At 45.1% G+C, this 22,487-nt stretch overlaps 2 protein-coding genes across 2 annotated transcripts in view; one reads left to right on the forward strand and one right to left on the reverse strand.

The window, feature by feature from the left end:
* Window positions 1–20,290, reverse strand: part of ZNF668 (zinc finger protein 668) — a 104,605-nt gene extending 84,315 nt beyond the window's left edge. The window contains exon 1 of the mRNA XM_069244195.1: window positions 19,997–20,290. The gene's annotated coding sequence lies outside the window, so the exon portion shown is untranslated. The remainder of the gene's footprint in view (window positions 1–19,996) is intronic.
* A 902-nt stretch (window positions 20,291–21,192) lies between these two features.
* ZNF646 (zinc finger protein 646) overlaps window positions 21,193–22,487 on the forward strand; it is an 80,212-nt gene continuing 78,917 nt past the window's right edge. The window contains exon 1 of the mRNA XM_069244196.1: window positions 21,193–21,706. The gene's annotated coding sequence lies outside the window, so the exon portion shown is untranslated. The remainder of the gene's footprint in view (window positions 21,707–22,487) is intronic.

The following is a 22,487-nucleotide window of genomic DNA, read 5'->3' on the forward strand; positions in this document are numbered from 1 at the left end:
ACATACATACATACATATACACACACATATATATATATATATATATTGTATATGGGGCATAACAAATATAAACAATTCAATTTCAAAACCAATTACTACACAGATAAAATAAAAAAAATAAAAAATACATTTACAAACAAAATTATAAAAATTTAGAAACAAATAAAAGTATAAACAAATACTAAAAAAGTAGAAATATAAACTTAATGATAATGTAAACAATTTTATGAAAACTATTTTAGGTTTGTAGGAAGACAGGGTGGCAAGTTAAATAACAAATAACCATCATTTTAAAATTGCAAATTATTACATTTGTATGAATTTTGTAAATTGGTTCATTGTTTTGGCTTATATTAAGAGTTTTATATTTTTCTAGATTAATACAGTGATGTAGATATGTAATGTGTTTGAAGTGAAGCATTTTACCTACTGTTGCTTAGATTGGAGTGGAAATAGTAAATCTTACCCCCTCTGAAGTCCCAAATTTTCCCTCCTGTTGCTTAGACTGGAGTGGGAATAGTAATTTTAACCCCTCTGATTTTCACCGCTTTCCCTACTGTTGCACCGACTGGAATGGTAATAGTAAGTTTATCTCCTGAAGTCCAAGAACTGTTGGGAGTGGGAATAATATGTAACTCTTCTGAAGTTCTACACTTTAACTGTTGCATTAACTGGAGTGGGAATAATGTATGTATTATTCCCAGATGTAAATACATTTTCTAATACTGTCTAATTGAATTATTTGTTTATAATTTTATAGTATTTGTTAATATTTTTGTTTATACATTTTTATATTTTTTGTAAATGTCTTTAGTTTTTTATTTATTTATTTGTTTAGTAATTTTAATAATTTACCTGTTAATATTATTTATGTTCCATGTAATACTTACGTTCTGTACTGTTGCATAAACTGGGGTGGGAATAGTGTATGTATTATTCCCAGATAAATATAGAATTATAAATACCATGGTTTCTTGCTACAATTCGATTAACTGCAACTTAACCTTGTACAAGGTCTCTGCTTACAGTAACACTAAACCGTTGGAGGTAGATGTCACAATGCAGCCAGTAACATTGTACGTTTTACATCAACAGATCGAGCTACCACTGCGCACACAGAGGCACCAGAATAGACTGCTACTACCCCAATGAATGAAGCCCTCAGTGAAGTAGGCACTACTGGATGTCAAGGGCAGTTCTGGCACTTCTGGGCAACCTGGTCAGACAGCAACAGTGAGTCGCACTGTGCCCACATCAACACCTCCAAGTTTGGTTGCCTCAACATTACAGGCAACCATTCGGCCACCATTCTACGTCGAAAGTACAGTGTCTACCATCTTGTGCCCCCCACTCCTGGATCCTGAGTAGCAGTGCAACACTTCCGACAGTGAGGGTCCAGGAACAAGTTGGAGAGGGCACCCTGTGGCAAGGGCACAGGCTCGTGGGGGTAAGGTGCGTAGGAAGGATGCTGTGAGCCAGCAAAGTGAACCCACTAGGACTCCTGTCGGCCAGGACACCATAAGCCACATCTTGAGGGTCTACAGTAAGTCCCAAGGCGTGATGGGCCAGGTGTTGACTGAACTCTGGGAAATCAAGCAGCCACAGAGGGACATGCACAGAGATATGCGGAAACAGATGTACGCCCACAGTACTAGCATGGCCTTCCTAACAGGGGTGCTGAGGGACATTTGCACCACCTTGAGCAGGGATTTGCAACAACAGTCTACCCCTTCCTTTGGCTCATCAACATCGGAGCCAGCCACTGGAAGGGAGGCCCTACATGAGGAAGAACCAGCCCCAGACATCCCTGCCTCTGTAGCAGTAGAACCTCCCTCCACCCCCACACAACAGGGACATCCAGGAGGTGCAGATGGCAAGACCCCCAACACTACCAGCAAGTGACCTCTTCCTAAAGGACCTCCTTTGGGTGCCACACATTCACTCTGTTGACTGATCCTGAACCACCTCCCAGTTCCAATGGGAGGAGTATTCTGGACTTTGGCTCCCAATGGTGTGGCATCTACGCCAATGATTTCATTCACCATAACTTACTTCTTCACTTTACATCTTTTGTTTCTTTCTGTCCAAAATGTATTTTCTGTATTAGCATTGCAATAGATCCACCCATCACAAACTCATTGTCCGATTGCTTAATTTTCACATTAAGCTATGTAGAGATGTGACGCCATGTGAACCACACAATGAAGACACAAGCTACTTGTGCAAGCAGGGATATGTTAGAGGTACACAGAGTCCAGCTCAGGATTACAACCATTACACACCAACACATTAGTACAAGTCTCTGGTCAAACCAAATATTTTATTCAAGTGTACAGCACACAGGCTGTCAATATGTCTGGACTTTTAGAAACAAGAATGAGTGACTCATACTGTTCAATGTACATATTTCAAGGTACAGAGCCCCAAACCACGGAAGGAAGGCATTTGTCAGACAACTGTCCTGTAGAACAGCCAAATATTAAAATGTTTGATGTCAGCAGCTTGAGCCTTATCACATACCACATCAAAGTAATCCAACATCACATAATGCAAGATTCTGACAGATAGAAGTACAACAGTCCCCGATCACAGGGACATCATAATCCAATTTCCATGCATCTGATGTGATGACACAAAACATACGTTGTGTTGTGGCACAGGCACTGTGGCCTGTAATGATGAAGCATCTATAGCTATATATAGGTCATTAAAAAAAAGCGTTTAGCCAATGTGAAGGAAACATGACTTGGCCAAAAGCTAGGATTTCATATTTACAGACAACACAATGACACACATGATGCATCAGGCTGATCACAAGACAAAAAACAAGTGCAACCTGCACTTCTGTACGTCCACCCAAACACTGTTCAAACTGTCTTGGTACAAGTCTCATACATTTAAACTCTGCAATCTACATTACCTGGAACAGTCCATGTCCACTTTGCATGTCAGAACAGCATCAGATACCTGCCAATGTCACAGCTCTAAAATGCCCACAAGATGCCAGGATGAAGGCACCTGTACAAAGAACAAAACAATGAGTATAGGCTTGAAACCATACTTATGACACAAGTCACATATCAAGCAACTGGAAAACAAAGTACATTGCAAGGAAACTGGCACAAACAAAGAAACATCATCAAGGTGGGGATTTGTCCTCAGCTGCAATAATAAGCCAAAGGTTGCCTGATAAGATAGAGTATTGGCTCCCTAGTTGTTTCTAATACAGTCAACTCCACACAATCCCACAACTACAGATCATTGTACAGTCACAGTCATGACATAACGTGACATACTTACACTCATGAAAAGCAGATGTTGATGAGATCTTCCCACAACTCCGCTCCTTACTCTTCACCACTGTCATCCTCACTTGGCATTTCAAGAGTCTCACCCAGTGGCACCGCAGGCTCCCCCTCCTCTGGTATGTTCGGGATATTCCTCCAGAGAGCAATGTTATGGAGCATGCCACAGTGATCGGACACACTTTCCAGGGTGAGTAGAGGAGGGCTCCCCCAGCCAGGCCAGACAGCGCAATCTGGCCTTCAGGATTCCAAAAGTGCTCTCCACTGGCCGCCGTATCCTTCCATGGGCTGCATTGAAGCAGACTCCTCCTGGTGTATTTGGATTCCTCAGTTGCATGAATAACTAAGGACGGTTTGGATATTCAGAGTATCCTGTCAAGGAATGGGACATAAGGGCAACAATGAGTCACTCACTTCATGATTGTAGCATCTGACATTGCACACACACCTTCAGGACAGACGTGACTTACCAACTAGCCAGGCCCTCTCTGTGTACACTTGTGACATCAGCTGAGATATGGCGCTGTTCCACATTATGAAGGAATCATGGGCTGAACCTGGATAACGGGCACAGACATACGAGATGTAGAGATCCACCAAACAGACAACTTGCACATTGATGGAATGGAAGTTATGGAATGGAAGTTATTTCGATAATGATAGACTTGTTCAGTGGCCTGTGGTGGCACCAAGCCAACATGTATCCCATCAATGGTGTTTACCACATGCGGGAGGAGGGCAAAACCATAAAAGGCAGCCTTCACATTGGCTAAATCCTCACGTCAGGGGAACGTGACATAACTGTCAATGTGTTTTACCACTGCTGACAGGAAATCCTTCAACAACAGAACGATCATAGGTTGGGACATATCAGCAGATAGGGCTGTGGCTAGGAAGTGCAATACTGACATGACTTGCACAATGGGTGGTATGCTGGTTGGATAACTAATAGCTGGCATCAGAATTGGCTCCAACTAACGGCATGCACAAGTCCACTCTTGTTTGCCTATTCAGACGGTACAACTGCATGATGTGGTGTTCCTTCATGGTCTGACGGTCAGGCAGTGGATAGTAGGTTGCCGCATCCTCCCTCTACCAGGGTAACTATGTGCGACAAGAGATAATTTGGAACATTAGTCAGTGTGTCCACAGCAACATACATGATGCATGCCAACAATATCATGTGACAAAGCATTTCTGACTGGATAGACATGACACCCAGTACACATCACAGTCACAAGCGTGACCCCCCATGGTTTTGAACACATCTCCACAACATGGGTTTGGACAAAACTCAAAGATGTGCTACACAATTGTCCCTCAAAATGTGACTGTATATTCCTGCTGTGAAAAAGACCATTGGCGGTGTGTACACTGCCGTCAAATGCCATTCGTGTGCTGCAACAAACTATTCAGGTGGGTAAGTAGAAGGACTTACATGACAAGACAGAGTAAGAATATTTGTGATGCAACAAAACATATTCTGTAGGTGTGATGCAGTTTCTAAATCTAAATACAGCATTTCAGGCCGCCAAAATGGCAGTTACATGACCTACATCCCTGGACATTAGAAATCGCCCTCAACTGCCGGTAGAATTTGTCAGGGTGGTAGGCGGTTGAACCACAGCAGAAAGGCTAACGTTGTTCCCTGTGGCAGTTGCGGCCCAATGCCTGTGTTCACTGGCGGTGGTGACTGCATATGTGGCCCCCATGTTGTGCACATTCACCCACTTGACTCGACACTGCTGTCAGCAACACCTCCACTACCTGAGCTGCTGTGTGCCGCCTCTGGGAGCAATCATGCCACATACAGTAGGTGATAGGGCCTCTGCCTTCTCTCCAGAGGAGCTGGACAGGTTTGTTGATGAGGTCCTACCTCTGAATGGATGGCTCTATGGCTCACCAGAGGAGCAGGTAAGAAACTCATAGGCACAATTTATACTGTTTGACCCCACCTTTTCCTTCCTCACGGGTTACAATGTGTCCCTGTGTGCCTATCATTGCGGTCTGTGTGGCATCAATGGGATGTACATGGCGCAGGTATAGGTGGGCAGTACTATATGTTAAGTTCAGTCACATTGAATTGTTTGAGTTTTTTGGGGTCCTAGATCCTCCTTGTGTTGGATGTAAATAACTAGGTAAGAAGACCTTACTGCCATCTCTTTCTTTACGATGGTTGTAAATGTTAGACAACATGTATGTGCATCACAGCATGAGCTGTGTATGCATCTTGTACGAGTTATTTGAGGATCTTGTAAGCAATGTGTATAGTACCACATATCTTTCAACCCACATTGGGCCTTGCCAAACTGTAGTCGAGAAGGCAAATCCTGACTCACTCTGCCCTTCAGGTTGCCACACACACACACCACCACATGCAAACTTGCTAAAGGCCACATGATGGTCTGTCATGCATGGAAGTGGTGGAAATTGAGTGTCATATAGGTTCTGTTTGCTCAGCCTGCAGAGAAGTGAGTCTGTCAAATGTATCTCCCAGTATGGGACATAGTCCAGACTGTGGGAAAGTCCCTGTGGCTATGCAACTGTGGCACTGGGTCCACTCCCTGTACACCAGTTGATCCTGGCATGTGGACAATATGATGCTCTATTAGCACAACTTGCCTTGAATGCCTCAGTACATTGACTAAATTGGGTATGGGCACTGAGGTACATCCAAGAAGTAGTCACCTTCACGTAAGTCATATTTGTCCTGTACAGGCTTAGTGCACTGATGACAGTCCCACGGGGCAGACAGTTTGTTGATTCCATGATATGAGTCAGTAGCTTGGTCACATAGCAGAAAGTGTACAATGCATACCTTTGTATGTTTGATGCCATCTCTGTAGGATATACACATATGTCGAAAGGAGTGTTCTGTGGGAAAGGTACAGATCACAGAACCCGCCCCCTGAATTGGCAAGAGTCTGCATTTGGTAGGCCACATGTCAACACATGCACAAGGAATACACTTTCTTTCCCCACCATGCCAGCCCCTTCATTGTCAGTTAAGTGTAAGGGTGAAGTCTGTAATATGGCAGGTGCCTGTAGGGACTGTATGCAGCATTGGTCTGTTCAGGCCTCTGGAGTTTAACCTTCAGAAGTCACATATGTGTGTATTGTTTCACTGTTGCTCACATCACAGTGCATGTTGCTGGATTAGTCTGCAGATGGATATATATACGTCTGTAGTCATGTCCATGTACTGATGGGCTTGTATACTTTACACTTGTGTTGTGTTAACCAATCGGAAAGTCCTAGCTTGATGTTACTGACATGTATGTGACTCAACCATTTGTGTTGCAAATTGTGATTATGATCTTTATTTGTCTTTTGCACCCATGCAGGTCAAAGCCCATTAAAAGAAGGCCCTATGGGAAGACAACGCCAAGAAGGTACGGACCCTGGTGTTTGCAGCAGATGGAGAGCCACTGCAGGAAAAGGTGGGAGGACCTGAGACGCTGGCCCCGGAAAAAATTGCAAAGGTCCAGCTGGGGCTGTCCTCTCAACATGGGCGGGCCCGTCAGACCATAATGCCCCCCAATGGGCTACATTTTGGCAGTAGCCTACCCAGACCTTGAAGGGCATTTGAGGACAGCACAGCATAAGCAAGGCGATGAGAAAAGGCATAATCCCGCCTGTTACATTGCCATGTCAATGTGTTAGGTTCTGACATCTCCCCCTGACAATTAAGGATGTGCCACGTGTGACAAAGTAGATGAGTGTTTGTGTACATATGTAATGTGCCTTGCCTACTGGCCCAGGACACAACTGTGTACAATACACAAACAACTTGCTCTCCAGGGACAACATATGGCTGTGTACATTGATCCATCAAGTACTGTTTGTTGTTGTAGTGGGTGTAAATTATATACAACCGACCACTACTCCTCAGTGTTATAGGCCAAAGGAAAGGAAGCGATGGATCACTGTCCTCAGCCAAGTGTCTGGTTTAATGGGCATACTGGCATCTGCCACCCAGAGGCTACTTGTCTCCAGAGTGAGACGGGTGCTGGTGCCTCACTACTGTCTAATGTGAAGTGCCCATCATAATGTGTCTGGTTGAAACACTGGCTCCGTCGGCCTGTTTGTGCTGCCTAGTGACCACAGTGGTCTGTGCTGCCGGACGGTGCCGGCAGGATCTTGGCGGCCTTTGCTCCATAAGCTCGCATGACTTGCAACACAGTGGTCCGGCTGCCAAGCCGATGGCAGTCGGAACGCAACCATGGGGGTGCATGGACCACCAAACTTTTAAGGAGGGCCTGTATTCTTTACAATTATATTTTTTCATTACAACGTTTTGTATTCAGATACTAAACACTTTTGAGCCTGGAGAAACTCACTATGGTCAGAAGAGGAGGCAGAATTGTTATGAAGATTTCTAGACGCTGTTCCTCACCTCGTTGCCATCTTTTAGGCAAATAATGCTCATTCTGGCCAATTGATAGAGGCAGAAAACTGTATCATAAAAATTCTATTAAAAATATTTGATCCATTGATATTCAACAGCCTTCGTATTCTTATAATTAACACAAGTGACTGCTGCTACAGAACGTGAGCCTTTCTCTCCTTAAACTGACGCACCACACTTTCTTATACTATAGAATGCAGGTATCTCTGTGTATAAAGACTCCAAAGTGTAGAATTCCAGTCATACATTTGCCAGCAATTACTGCGCGCTGCAGATGTCTATTTCCAAGTAGAAGTCAATGTTGTGCCTGACAGAAACCTGATCAAAAAGACCAGGACATCGAGATCAAGCCAGATATTAAGATGTTAGATTTTAAATAGGAGATTAATCAGGCATAGAAATACCTAAAAGGTATGATATCCTAATTAATTTCAAGAAAGGGAAAAACGAATTGCAGCACCACTAGCTAGGCAGTGGGCCACTGAAGCTTTTGAGTAAGAGGTTTGCCCATTTAATAACTTATTGGATGAGAGATCTGTGAGAGAGAAGAAAAGATAAGCAGTTTAAATTTACAAATGTATTCTCAGCATTTCTGTAGAGAAGAGAACACTATAAACTTCAAGACATCAGGGTGCACAATTCACACATTGTTAGTAACAGAATTGTGAAAAAAGTATGGCATGTTAAGATTATAGGTGTTACATATTAATAAATATCTGAAGTTTATCAGGTCCTCACCAAGTCTAAACCGGAGATAAATCTAACCTCATGAGACAAATAATTTTGCTTAGCCCTCATTTTTTAAATGAAAAACATAATAAGCCAAAAAATAAGAAGCCCTCTTTGACATTGTAAATGATTCCTTACTTATTTCACACAAGGGTTCTGTTTACTGCAGAAGTTAATTATGATCAGAAGCTGCTAAACAAGTGGATGTGATTACTTCACAATCAAGATTTGCTAATATCTGGCTACAGATCCAAGCTTGGGGTAATACATTATGCCTAAGTCAAAAAATGTCTGCAACAGACTCAGGGAAAGAACTATTGCAGCCCAAAAATATCAAGTCTGTCATCCCACCGTGAGAAAGATTATTCAAAGACTGAGAAGGTTCAAGACCACTGCAGCTTACAAAGGAGTACATGTTTCAACAAATTCATCTCAAGATCATATCATATCACATTGTGTTGCTAGAGATCACAAAACCCTAAAAGCTACAACCGGTGATACACAAAACTCTTTCAATAAGATTCTACAATTTGGAAAAAACAGAAGTATGGCCTTTGTGGAAAGGTAACCAGGAGAAACTCTCTTCTGCTTCTGAAAAACACACCTTAATGAACAAGACTGCTGCAACAATGTCCTCTGGACAGATGACACCAAAGTGGAGTTGTGTAGCTGTAATGCACAACTACATGCCTGGTGAAAACCAAACACTGCATATCACTGCAAAATCATCATGCCAACACTTAAGCATACTAGTGGAGAGACAAGGTTTCGGCCCACTTTGCAGTCGCTGTACCTGGTTACATCAGTTATGGAGTCCACCATAGTCATAAGTGCAATATGCAATAGAACATTTGTTCAAGACATACCAGAATAGTTAAGACTGAAAAATAAATGTATTGGAGTGTCGATTAGCCACATGAATGTCTAAATTTCAACCCCATTAGTATGCTGTGGCAACACTTAGACACAGATGTGCAGGCATATGGGTCATCCGCAGCATAGAGAGTATTCATTCTACTCCCCGGTGCATGACATACACACCAGGATAGATTTGATTTGGGGAACCCCAGAAGTGTGCACAATGATAACTTTTTCAAATTATCTTGCAAGGACGATCGCTGTCCACTCCCCACTGCTGCTAACCATCAGATGGGGACGAATGCGCTCCACTATACCCACTTGGTGCCTGCAGAGCAAGGCGTTACTGGACGCCCCATTCAGAGAAGAACTGACCACTTGTATTAAACAGTACTGGGAGCTGAACACTGAGTCCACTACCTGGAAAGCTATAGAATGGGATGTACACAAAGTCATGGTGAGGGGTCACTGTCTCTCTGCCTCATGGGGAGCACGCCGCTCGCTGCATCAGGAGGTAATCACCCTAGAAAAAGATGTACGCTGGACATAGCAGTCGGACAACGCAGGGCACCTTTTACACTCCTCCACGATAAACAACAGTTATATGGAGAAGTGGATCAACGACTCCGGCGGCATGATTATAATTATCACCTAATGCGATGGCTCGCAGAGGGCGACCGTTCGGGGCGGCTCTTGGTGTGGTTGCTCTGAGAGGAGCGGCAGCATACCCCCATAGGGGCCATCCGCTTAGCGAACGGAACAACAGTGTCCACACAGGAGGCCATTAGCGATGCCTTTAGGGATTATTACACGGAACTGCATCAGGGGCGGGAGCTATCCGACAATCAGAACCTAGGCCTTTTTTTATCCGAGACACCGCTTGCAAAGTTATCGGCCAGTAATAAAGCAGCACTTGATGAGCACTTAAGGCTGGAGGAACTTAATGTGGCAATAGCACAAATAGCCCGCAGCAAAACCCCAGGCACAGACGGTCTGCCAATAGAATATTATGCTACTTACTCGAAACATTTATCCCGCCCCTTGCTGTCTGTGTTTGAGGAAGCACAGACTTGTGGCATGCTCACGGTATCTCAACGGGAGGCACTGATTGTGGTACTTCCCAAACCTGACCGGGATCCCACGGATGTGAGGTCTTATAGGCCACTGTCCCTTCTCAATTTAGATTACCTAAAATCTTACAAAGTGCTGGCAAATAGACTCGTCCCTGTTATACACACCCTAATACATGAAGATCAAAATGACTTTATATCCACCGGTAACACATTCTTGAATATACGTAGACTGCTCAGCATCATTAGCGACACTCCAGCCGGTGCTAATGATAATGTGGCCGTCTCTTCAGATATAGAGAAGGCATTGGATACCCTAGGTTGGTGCTTCTTGTTTGCCACACTGCGTTGTATGGGTTTTGGCCGGGGTTTTGTGGGGTGGGTGCAGACACTTTACGCTAATCCTACTGCTAGGGTGAAGATGGGAGGAGTGATATCTGATAGTTTCCCCATTGGGAGAGGGACTAGGCAGGGATGCCCATTGTCAGCCCTGTTGTTTGCCATTGCAATGGAACCTCTGGCCGCCCGGCTACGATTGAGGGCTGAGCAGTGGGGGCTATACAGGATGGGGAGACATCACGTCATCTTGCTTTATACGGATGATGCTCTGATTTATTTGGCGAGCGTGGGACCACCTTGCCTGCAGTGATGGCATTATTGGATGTATTTGGAGCGATATCAGACTTAAGGGTCAACTGGTCCAAATCCTGCTGGTTTCCTTTGGTTGACCTTCCCACAGAGGTGGAGGAGGTGCCCCCCCCCCCCGCAATCCCCCAACCCCCCCCCACACTCCCACCCCTCCCCCTCACCGGTAGACTGATATGGTGCTTTGATACCTTTAAGTACCTGGGCATAGAAATATACCGCAGGATGGATGGCGTAAGAGACTGTAACCTGGCCCACACGCTCTGCTCCATGAGAAGCTCGCTCCCATTTTGGTGCTCACAGCCTCTTTCCCCATTGGGCAGGGTGGCTATAGCGAACATGTTAATCCTGCCAAGGCTCCTATACTATTTCACAGCCTTGACCATAGCAGTCCCCAGGAGCTTCTTCCGCGAACTTAATAGTACGTTACTAGAACTCATCTGGGGGCAGGACAGGCTCCGGGTCGCACTCACCACCCTGCAGCGTCAGTTGCGATTGGGGATGCTGGGAGCCCCGAACTTCGAATATTATTATGCAGCACCACAATTACAGTGGCCACCGCGCTGGTTGAGGGGGCCTGACTCACTTGAAGCCATATGGGCACATACACAGATAGGTGATACTTCCCTTTACACATGGTTATCTGAGCATGCGCCATGACGCGTCAGCGACAATCCATTGCTGGCAGCAGCATATACTAGCTGGCGCAGATACATACAGGACGGAAAATCTGACCCTCCATACTCACCCCTTATCCCATTGGGTCAAATACCAGGAGGCACGATGTTATTCCGCCCTCACTCCACGACCTCATGGACGGAAGCGGGGATGGACATGGTGGGAGACTGTTTCGATAATGGCACACTAATATCTTTTTAGGCAATTATCGATCTTGCCTTCCTGGGACCAGGACACTTTCTTACATACCATGTTATCTGTCACTTGATTAAGACAGCCTGGGCTCATGGAGATCTGGAGCCTCCGACTTCCCCAGCCCTAAATGCTTTGCTCTCAGATAATGGTTCCAAAAAGGTAATTACTGATTTATACAGAGCACTGACTAGCGTGACCATTACACAGCAAGAGGCAGCCCTCCATAGATGGAACCTGGCTCTACCGATTCCCCTATCTGTTATGAAGTGGACTGAGGCCCTCCAACAGGTGCAGAGTGTGTCCTGAAACCCCAGATTTAGTTATACACAATTTAATTATGTCCATCAAAAGTACTTGTCTCCATTTCGTATCCAACGAATGTACCCAACGGCGACTCCAGTGTGTCCCCGTTGTGGGCTTCACACAGCTAGCTTTTATCACATGGTGTGGGAGTGTGCCTCATTGCAGAGGGTCTGGCTGAACATTCTAGCAGACATCCCGGATATAACTGGACATGCATTTGCACCCACTCCTGAGTCTTGTCTTTTGGGTATACATCCTAGAGCTCAGCAGCATAAAACTATTCATAAATTTGCTGATCTAGCATTTATTATGTACAAGCGTATGATTGCTATGGGGTGGAAGGCCATTCGACCTCCGGAATTGTCTAGCTGGCGTGCCATGACATTGAAATGGGCACGAGTGGAATTGCACGTCTTGCGGTCTCTGCAGGACAGCGGGCAGGCATTTACAGGCTATGACACCTGTGAAACATTGGTGGCCAAAATGGAAGCTAAGAATGATGAGCGCCCGCCGTGATTCCTTAAGAGGTGAACAGAGGATTCGTACAGGTATTAGCCTTCCTATGTCTCTTGTATTGAACTGATGATAAACAGTTTCCTAATTAAATACACATTACTTGTAGAGTAATGCTGGAAATGGAACGCCATAATGACTAGACTATCACCCAACAATATACTCATGGGAATAACACAAGCAATAGTAACCCACTGGGCCTGCCGGGTCTAGAAAGGAGGGCAGGGGTACACACGTGGGGATTGTTGCAGTGCGTCTTTGCCAGACTTGCATTGTACTATTGGACATGAAGGTGGGAAACTGGAGAATGTGAAATACAGGCATTGTAATAGAGTTTCCACTGTATATCACTGTAGTGAGAACAAAATGTTATTCCATGTTAGCGTTGTTCATATTCAAATGAATGATCTAATGCTTGCCTAAGAGAACAAATTTGCTGGAATGTGATGTGACTTATTCAGTTATGTTGGAATTAATAAAATAGATTTTTATTTTTTAAAAAAAGAAGAAAAAAAAAGAAAAACAGGGACATGCATAACTAAAATCTCTCAAACACGACTGGGACTATGGAGTTTTGTACAGAGGAGAGGCTAGGATTTATCTTAGGCTATGTGAGAGACTGAAACTCTAACAGGAAATGTTAATTCAGGTTCTCGCTGCCAAAAGAGGTAAAAAAATAAAAAAATAAAATAATGTATGGCTTACTGGGTGCACTTTTTCCACACATGGCTACTGAACAATGACTGAACCTTTTGAGTAATACACAACTTAAAAGTGAAACATATGTGTTGTTTGTAACAAGAGGTTGGATTTATCTACTGTCTGGACCATTTGAGGAATAGTTGAAGGCAAAGTTGTCTAAATAAGTAAAACTGTAGGAAAGCATCCTTTCTGACATGGTTATCTCAATTTTTTGCCTGGTTTCTGGTGTGGCTTTGAGTGTTAGTGCACTGGGTTCCTGTTAAGCAGCTCTCCAGTGCCAGATCTCTTCCCCAAAACTGCACAGCCATTTTGCACAATTGACAAACTATTTAGCTATCACTGCAAGTCCCTGGTAGATGGTACCCCTGGTACCTAGGGCATGGAGTATTAAGGAAGGTCTCTGAGGGTTGAAGCACCAATTGTGCCACCCTCAGGAACCCCTCACTAAACTCACATATTGCTGCCATTGCAGACTGCATGTTGGTTCAGGCTCAACTGAAAGCACAACCCTGGGGTCCCAGGTCCCCTATCAAGTAGACACAGCTTTTCAAATTCCTCTATCTTGCTTGGAAGGAATTAGGCCACTAGCGTTAGGGTTATGCCCAATTCCCAGAGAAAGTGGTCATAGAAAGGGTGTAGTCACCCTAACGGTGGCCAGTCCATTGGCTACCATCTAGCACTCCCTGTAACGCCCCTAAATTGAGTATTTACATGGCACACCGCAACCCTAGAACTCTGATTTTGACAACTTAAGAAGATCCGGACAAAGAAGAGATGCACCCGCTGAAGAGGAAAAGGAAAAGGAGTAGCAGCTGACCATGCCAGATTTCCTGCTGGCCTCAAAGGACTCTGCTCAAAAAGCCAACTTGTCCAGCCTTCAATAAAGACTCAAGTTTCCCAGGGGTAGCGGACCTGCTCTGCAACAAGAAACTCCAAGGAAAACACTTTGCAGCTGCTGGAACCTCAGAAACCCGACACACGAAGTGACCACTGCACCCGACATCCACAACCCGAGGTGAAGCCAACCAACAGTGCCAGTGCGGTTCCCCAGCTGCCCAGACTCCAATTCCAGTATGGTCTCTCCCATCTTGGACTCACCCGAGACGGCTGCAGCCTCTGCACACAGGCCCCCTTTCCCACAGCCTGGTGGTGAGAGAAAACCCGCCACCTCCAGCAACCACTGCACCCATCACCCCTGACCCGATATGAGGTGGGTTACTGGTGCCAGCGACGACCCCTGGCTCCTAAGAGCTCGAGTCCACCATGGGACACCCCCTTCCGCTGGACTCCCCAACGACACCTAACCGCAAGTACTCCCAGACATGAAAACCTGACGCCTAAAGACACCCCTGCATCCATTGCCCCTGGGCACAGGAGAAGAGGACCAGAGGTGCAACTACGTTCCTGAGCACCCAAAGTCTACAACCTACCTGTTTCTTGCTCCTGACTGGCTTCCCAGCCAGAGCCTGCAACCTGTCTTCACGAGGACCAAACTTCCATAGAGAACCATTGGGCATCCGACACCTTACTGCACCGCTGCACTCAGCCGCCACAGTACTACACGGTGTGACCTGCTGGTGTGGTTTTGTTCAGTGCCCAGTGCCTACGTTTACTCTCAGAGATTGTGCCCGTAGGTCGTTGTTAACCCTGTGTTTGCTGAACATTGTTTTCCTCCACAGGATAAATTTGAGAACAACTCTGAAAATTGCACCAAGTGCTGATTTCTCAAACTGTACAGTATTTATGCTTAAAAGCCTACTTACCTGATTATGAAGGTCTTGGGTTGGAAACATATATAAAAATAACAGTTATTTTTCTAAATTGGTCTCTGATTTATTCTTTGAGTGTGTGTCTCATTTATTGCCTCTGTGAGTACAACAAATGCTTAGCTTACCCACTGTAGGAAGTTGGCCCTGTATATACTATCTCAAAGTGGGAATCCAAGGGTTCCCCTTCGAGGTATGATAGTGGCAAAATTAGATAATTCTAATGCTCTATTTTGTGGTAGTGTGGTCGAGCAGTAGGCTTATCAGAGGGTAGTGTTAAGCATTTGTTGTACACACAAGGCAATACAATGAGGAACACACACTCAAAGAGTTAATTCCAGGCCAATAGTTTTTATATAGAAAAATATATTTTCTTAATTAATTTTAGAACCACAAGATTCAAGATTTGAAGACAATACATAAAATGCAAGGTACTCCACACAGGTAAGTAAGGAACTTTGAATTAGAGCAGTAACGTGCACAGTTTTAGTTAAAATGGCAATGAACTATTTTAAAAGTGGACACACTGCAAAAATCAACAGTTCCTGGGGGAGGTAAGTATTTGTTAGTTTTTCAGGCAAGTAAAACACTTACAAGTTCAAGTTCCTGGCCATAGGCAGCTCACCTTTGGGGGTTTGAGGCAACCCCAAAGTCACTGCACCAGCAACACAGGGCCGGTCAGGTGCAGAGGTCAAAGGAGGGCCCAAAACACATAGGCACCTATGGAGAACAGGGGTGCTCCGGTTCCAGTCTTCCAACAGGTAAGTACCTGCATCTTCAGAGGGCAGACCAGGGAGGTTTTGTAGAGCACTGGGGGGGGGGGGGGGGGGGACACAAGTAGGCAGACAAAACACACCCTCAGCGACACAGGGGCGGCCGGGTGCAGTCTGCAAAACAAGCATCAGGTTTTCAATAGGAATCAATGGAGGGACCTGAGGGTCACTCTAGCGGTGCAGGCAGGGCACAAGGGGGGCTTCTCGGGCCAGCCAGTGACTGGGCTAGGCAGAGGGTCGCCTGATGGTCACTCCAGCACTGGAGTTCGGTTCCTTCTGGTCCTGGGGGCTGCGGGTGCAGTGCTTGGTCCAGGCATCGGATTCTTTGTTCCAGGCAGTCGCAGTCAGGGGGAGCCTCTGGATCCTCTCTGCATGCGTCGCTGTGGGGATCCAGGGGGGGTCATCTCAGATTACTCACGAGGTCACAGTCGCCTGGGAGTCCTCCCTGTAGTGTTGGTTCTCTGGAGCTCGAGTCTGGGGTGTCGGTGCAGATTGTGAAGTCTCTGGCTTCCGGCGGGAAGAGTGAGGTCTTTAAAAGTTGCAAAGTTGTTGCTGTTTTTGAACAGTGCCACTGTTCTCAGGAGTTTCTTGGTCCTTCAGGTTCAGGGCAGTCCTCTGAGGCTTCAGAGGTCGCTGGTCCCTGTCGGATGTGTCGCTGTACAGGTTCTTTGAGTCTGGAGATAGGCCGGTAGGGCTGGGGCCAAGTCAGTTGTTGTCTCCCTCGTCGCTGCAGAGCTTTCAGGTCAGCAGTCCTTCTTCTTGTTGTAGGTTGCAGGAATCTGATTTCCTGGGTTCTGGGGTGCCCCTAAATACTAGATTGAGGGGTGTGTTTGGGTCAGAAGGGCAGTAAACAATGGCTACTGTCCTGGAAGGTGGCTACACCCTCTTTGTGCCTCCTCCCTGAGGGGAGGGGGGCACATCCCTAATCCTATTGGGGGAATCCTCCAATCTCAAAATGGAGGATTTCTAAAGGCAGGGGTCACCTCAGCTCAGGGCACCTATGGGGCTGTCCTGAGTGGTGGGTGACTTCTTGTTTTTCTAACTACCTCCTCCAGCCTTGCTGCCAGAAGTGGGAGCAGTGGCCGGAGGGGCAGGCATCTCCACTAGCTGGGATGCCCTGGGATGTTGTAACAAAAGGCATGAGCCTTTGAGGCTCACCGCCAGGTGTTACAGTTCCTGCAGGGGGGGGTGAGAAGACCCTCCACCCAGTACAGGCTTTGTTCCTGGCCACAGAGTGACAAAGGCACTCTCCCCATGTGGCCAGAAACTTGCCTGGTTGTGGCAGGCTGGCAGAAACTGGTCAGCCTAGCACTAGGAGTCGGACTGGTATTCAGGGGGCATCTCCAAGATGTCCTCTGTGTGCATTTTACAATAAAATCCACACTGGCATCAGTGTGCATTTATTGTGCTGAGAAGTTTGATACCAAACTTGCCAGATGTCAGTGTACCCATTATGGAACTGTGGAGTTTGTGTTTGACAAACTCCCGGATCATATACTATTTATGGCTACCCTGCACTTACAATGTCTAAGGTTTTGCTTAGACACTGTCGGGGCATAGTGCTCTTGCACATATGCCCTCATCTGGGGTATAGTGCACCCTGTCGTAGGGCTGTAAGACCTGCTAGAGGGGTGGCTTACCTATGCCACAGGCAGTGTGAGGTGGGCATGGCACTCTGAGGGGAGTGGCATGTCGACTTAGTCATTTTCTCCCCACCAGCACACACAAGCTGTGAAGCAGTGTGCATGTGCTGTGTGAGGGGTCTCCATGTGGCATAAAACATGCTACAGCCCTTAGAGACTTTCCATGGCATAAGGGCCATTGGTACCAGGCGTACCATTTATAAAGGACTTATCTGGGTGCCAGGGCTGTGCCAATTGTGGGAACAAAGGTACAGTTTAGGGAAAGAACACTGGTGCTGGGGCCTGGCTAGCAGGATCCCACGCACTTTCAATTATAACTGGCATCAACAAAAGGCAAAACGTAAGGGGGTAACCATGCCAAGGAGGCATTTCCTTACACCTCTGATAAGCCTAACTGCTCGCCCATACTACCACAAAATACAGAGAGCCAGCTTCCTACAAAAAAAAAAAAACCAGAGAATCTTAAGTGACTGTACTTTCTTTTTCACCTCACTGAACATATCCAAAGTTTTCTATGTTGTTAATTAATATTGCCTTGGTTCTCTACAGCAAACTTATACTCTAACTTTGATTGTTGCGTCTCACCAATATCGAATCTGCTTGGTTTCACACCACCGAGCATTATGAACACTTCAGATGCTATAGAGCACACCACCATGCAATTCGTACATCATCATTCAGGCTGCCACTGACCCAGCTTTATCTAATACAGTAATCTGTAAGCAATGTCAAACAGAACTTTTAATCCTCAACTCACCAAAAGACCTTAACAAAATCGCACACCAACTGAGGATTAGCAAAGATGGTGCACACATCTCAGGATAGAGCCAGATACTGTTGCAAACGGTTGGGTTTGAAGAACACACATTTTCAGTTCATTCTAAATTATAGTCACTCCTCCATTTTCCTTCACGGTGTCTTTTGTGTCTCCGTTAAGTGTACCAAAGTAAACTCGTCACTGGACGAAGTATTACTAGGTCTACTTTACTGGGCATCCATGTTTACCATAGGACAAAGGGGAGTTTGTGAGTCTGCAAACCATCTAATCTGAGATACGGCATTCTGAGGGGTACACACACACACACCTCGCATTTTCCAAGTGTCACCATGTCTTGAACAACTCCTTTATCAAGTCAGGGGCTTTAAATCCACAGAGCCTTGCATGTTAGATTGCTTGAGCGCAGGCATCATGTGAAAAGGTTAACTTCAAGTTCTGAACTCAATGTGCTGCTGGCTAAAAATATAAACCCTTTTGAAAGCCATTTGGCATCTTTGTTTCCCAAATACCTCTTCATTTCTTACATGGAAGTTAATCCCTGTATCATACCACTCATGCGTGTTCTGACAAAGAGCAGTTATCTGTGTTGAACTCAGGTCATGTAAGTATGGGAAATCTACACATTTTCAGAAGGAGTGGCTAGGGACTAATCTCTTTTTGATGCTGAAGCCTGAAAAAAATCCATAGGTTGTAAATGTGTTTGCTTCTGTGTGACAAAGCATTTGGAAATAGCCACATTTCGACATGTTTGTCTCTGTGTAATAGACGCTAATAAAGTAATTAATGTTAAATTGTCAGATGCCTCTTTGTGAGATGCTCTCTACCGAAGAAGTACCTCACAAATGACCCTCTTATCCCACTCCTCTTCATACAAGAGACAGGTTTTCACACTGGGCAATGTCAGCCTCGTTAGCTACATTCTGTAATTAAGACCTGCCAAATGGAATCCTTATTTATGACTATTTTTTTTCAAATTACAATTAAATAGACATCCTAAAACGAGGGTCACTGTATTGCCATGATTGTGCGGCAGCTGCCTTTTACAAAAACGTATTAAGTTGCCACATAATATATCCACTGCTGCCTAATTAGTAGATAAAAAAATAATAATAATAATAAAACATTTCAATCTCAGAAGGATCGAAGTCACAAGAAGGTGCCAAGCAGTGACAGACCGTTTACAGTAGTTGACTGGTCAACTTTAATTGGTGATTGGATGCTATAGTCAACTGACTATAGCAATCACCTACTACAAATTGGTAACTGTTCCTAATGAGATGCAACTTTGGTCCAGACAGGGTTATTGTGTGTTACAATGCAAAGGTGGTATAAGTAAGGGGTAACGGACTGTGAGATTAAGACCTCTTGAGAATGGTTGGGCCTGTGAGTGAGTTTCTCTCTCTCCTGCTAATTGCCCTCATCTGCAAGCCCTAGTCGAAGCGCGCCCCGCCAATCAGATTATTTGGTGGCTGTGTCACCCTGTGAATAGCCAACGGTTTGCATGGAGGTTCTCGGGGGTTAAGGAAAACGGTTGGCTTTAGGACCTGGGGCATTCACAAAGCCTCATTCAGCGCACATTCAGGCTCTCTTGGGGAGGGGCGCTTCCTGCCTCATCATTAATATTTCTCACCTTAGGATCCAGATCGTCTGCCACCCTCAGGCCTGTAGCTTGGACCGAAACGTGGTCTTTGGGTATCTCCTGATCTCTTAAGGATTACTCCTAAATAGTGCTCTGCAAAACGAGTAGAGAAGAGTCAAACACGGCTTCCTTTAGGACCAGGCGGGCATTAAGGAAAATAAGTGTAGCCTGCACCAATATTTCGAATTCCAACAGGAATTCCTGTTACATGCATAGGGCCGTAGCCAGTGGAAGTAGGGCGTGCTTCTCTACGTACAATGCGAGGGGTTGTACAGAGGGGGGGGGGGGGGGGGGAGGGGGTACTTAGGTTATTTCCTTCTCCCCCTCTCTTATCCAATACCAGCAACAAAGCAAATATGGCCGGCGTTAGGACCAAGGGGAGGGTTCCAGAGGCACAGGAAGAGGAGGTGGCAATTACTCCCCCCGCTCCGCTACCTGAACTGCTACGACCTCCGTTGATTCCCGGGGCTCAATGAACGCCCGACAAGCAAAGAATGTAATTTTATTTATGTGATATTTAAGGCAATGTTCGATTTGATCAAAGGCAACGTGGTGACAAATTCTGAAAAGCAATGTGGATCCACCGGATGGGGGCGGTGGGGACAATAATAAGTGCAACACAGCGAGCGGAACATTGGGCAGGAAAGTGTATATAAACATAGAAGACGCATTCGCAGAAGCCCTTCAGCTGAGGATATTATAGTATGTCACCTCACGCAGCCCTATTATTTGGAAAACGAAACTGGGCACATGAATATTATACTTTATGTTGCATGAAGACAGTTAATCTTTCGAAACCTGCTCACCATCATATTATTCCCCATCAGTCCATTTTTTTTTACCTTTGAAAGATGATTTTAATATCCAATCAGGTTTTAATTTCTAATGCTAAAGTGAGAACAACTGTTAACGTCTACCAAACAAATAAAGTACTGACTCTTCCGTTTACTGATACGTTTGGCAGGGTGCGGGTGGTGTTTTAGTCCTTCTTTGTGTTTTATAGCAAGATAACCCAACCATCTTAGTCTTTCTTTTGTGTTCATTGAGGAGTGTTTGCTTCTTTTCCTCCTTCCACTTTTGGACTAGGCTCTTCTCCCTTCTCAACATGGCTTCTAAGCCTCCAGCTACATGACGTCTAAGTAAACCCACTAGTCCCTTTTCCATATCGCTTGCGGAGGGACGGTTTTACAGGGTGCACATTTCCTGTTTCCTAGCAACAAAAGAAAGTGTTTGTTGTCTTCTGGGACAGAAAGGGGCATTTTTCCATCTTTTTTTCCTTTAAAAAAAAGAATCCATCTTTTTGATCTGACGTCCTCAACTTGTAGTTCGCACCAGGGATATCCCGTGCTCTCTCTTGTCTGGGGTTTCCGTACAAGGGCCTCACCTCTGTTTGCTTTTCTCGCTCTTAAAGGGACCGGATCCCTTTTTTCCTGTGGTTGAAGTTTTTGGGGGCGTCTATCCTACCCTGCACCGTGTCCCTCCGCAGGAGATCATCGCTGGATGGCCTGGAGCCGTGTCTATTTATTTCTGTAATATATATTTATTTTTTGCCCCTCTCCTGAGCTGGGCATTACATTGGAAGGCTCAGCACTGCCAACCATCATCAAGCTGTACCGGCACTGGATTATTGCTCTTCCTTATTTTTTTTTATAAAAATCACATACTTTGTAACTATATTTTTAAATGTTGGAGATGCAGGAGGTAAGCTCTGCCTATGTGTGTTTTTATAAATTAAGGGCGGCGGAGGAGTGGGCTGTGTTAGTGGCTATTGTGGGCAAGGCCCTGGACATGTTCAGATGGGCCCGTATAGGGATGCTTGGATACACTGAGCATAATCGATTTTTACATAGATCAGTTCAGGTACAAACGTCACGGATCATAGTGAGCTTCCTTAGGTGCATATATCTTTATCCTTTACTCTGCACATTCAGTGACGTTTCTATTTAAATACAGCGTGTCCGATTGTTTAATATAGTTGGCGCCCATATATAACATGTATAGTGGACTTCTATACAAGTGTAAATAAATGTGGACCAATAAAACATGTTAATTCGAAGAAGAGTGCTAATAAGCACATATTTTCACATTTATTGTTATAAAACATTGGTCAGATTCCATGTTACATCCTTAGTGCAACTTACCTAACTTTGGAAATCCTTGCTTACATCCTCATGGGTTCTATGTTACACTCGCATCAAAGAGGCAAATGCTTGGGCCATACTCATGAGGACTGCTTTCTTGTTTGCTTTTTTTTTTAATTGGTTTATATATTTCTGCTCGAATTGAACGTAATCTACCCCAGCTTAAGATAAGTACCATAGTTAATAAACTTTGTACACTCGAAAATGACATGGTGTAAACATTGAAAGCACATCATGGTATAAACCACATGTTCAGCGTTGAAAAGTGTAAATAGCACGTAGTACTTCTAAGCAATTCCATACTTCATATGGTGTATGGCCCCCAATTACTTGGCCCTTAG

The sequence above is a fragment of the Pleurodeles waltl genome, chromosome 7 (genome assembly GCF_031143425.1).
Source record: "Pleurodeles waltl isolate 20211129_DDA chromosome 7, aPleWal1.hap1.20221129, whole genome shotgun sequence".
In the NCBI taxonomy this organism is placed as follows: Eukaryota; Metazoa; Chordata; class Amphibia; order Caudata; family Salamandridae; genus Pleurodeles; species Pleurodeles waltl.